Below are 1,531 nucleotides of genomic sequence, written 5' to 3'. Positions count from 1 at the left end.
GAGAGAGAGAGAGAGAGAGAGAGAGAGAGAGAGAGAGAGAGAGCAAGAGAGAGAATTCCTGTGCATGTATTTGCTCTGTTTTACTTTGACTGCTGTTAAGTTCCAAGCATTTAGTTTGAATAAATCAATGACCTTTTCATATAAGACAGCAATTGGCTCATCTTTCAGTAAGCTGGGTCCTTGATGGTTCTTTTTGATACTTCATTGTATTGTGACAGACAAGAAATAAGAATATGAATTTATGGGAAACATTGGCAGGCTTTGATGTGTATATTCACACGAGACTCTAAGAATGCATAATTCAGGCTAATCGTCATACTTATCATATTGTATACTTATCATTTTCTTCATGGCAAGAATGTTCAAAACTCATTCATTCATCCATTTTGAGATGCATGGCATGTTAATGATAATGTAATTACAGTACCTGTGTTGAAGATTATCTAAAGAGTAAAGGGTTATTTTAAAAATCACAATTGTGATTGCCCTGCTATACAGTGGAACACTGGAATTTATCATTCGGACCAAACGGAAATTTGACCAAGATCTTTCCTGTTCCTGACCATGCCAGCCTCTCTTCCCTCCAAAGACAAGCTCAGATTTCAGTCTCCCTTTCTATGCTCAGCTTATTCTATTCAACATGAGCATCCTCTAGGCTCATCAATCTTTCCCATGTCAGAATTCTTTGCTTTGGATGCTGAGGAGTGTCCCACTGTGTGGCTCCTACGGCAGTTTTCAGTTGTTGTGCTTCAGGGATACTTTGAGGTGGACTGAGTGCAGTTCAATGTTTGGAACTTGCACTCGGAGAAACTAGAATTGTAAAACAGATCATGTTTTACTTTAATACCACTTTTGGCAATAGATATTAGAAAGGAGAGGTTGGTCCTGCAGACTGAACTTTGAATTCAAAGTAATAATCACTTCATTTGTTCACACATATTTCTAAGCATTAGTGATTCCCTTAGCAGCCTCTATGAATTGTGTGTGGTATTAGCATGTAGATTTGATGGTGAATGAAGATATTTTTTCGTGTCATAAAACTGATATGGCAAAGATGAAATAGAAATTCATATTATAAACCCAATGTCCAACAAGGAGTAAGAATATGGTTGTGCTTATTAGCATGATAGAATTGCATATTAAGTAAACATGAAATAAATGAGTATATAAGGAAATCTGATTGACTCAAGGAAGCCTGACTGAGACTCCTTTAAACATATAATGATTTTTAGGATTATTGTTCAAAATATGACATTACTTTTCAAGAATTATCTAAACCAGTGAATAAATAGTCTGATTTCAGAACCTGCAAAATTTAACCATGGCTCAATGATGAAAGAAGGAGGAAGAGAGGTAGAGAGGAGCTGGGAGATGAAGAGATGAAAGAAAAAGTAGGCAGAGAAGGACAGCTCAGCTTGGACCAGAAGGGAAAGAGCCTTGCAGACTATGGCTGAAATGTATTCAGAATGTGAACAAGAAGAAAAAGGAGGAGGAGGAGGAGGAGGAGGAGGAGGAGGAGGAGGAGGAGGAG

The sequence above is a fragment of the Grammomys surdaster genome, unplaced genomic scaffold (assembly GCF_004785775.1).
Source record: "Grammomys surdaster isolate TR1022 unplaced genomic scaffold, NIH_TR_1.0 167, whole genome shotgun sequence".
Classification (NCBI taxonomy): Eukaryota; Metazoa; Chordata; class Mammalia; order Rodentia; family Muridae; genus Grammomys; species Grammomys surdaster.
Note: the sequence above shows the minus strand (reverse complement) of the source record.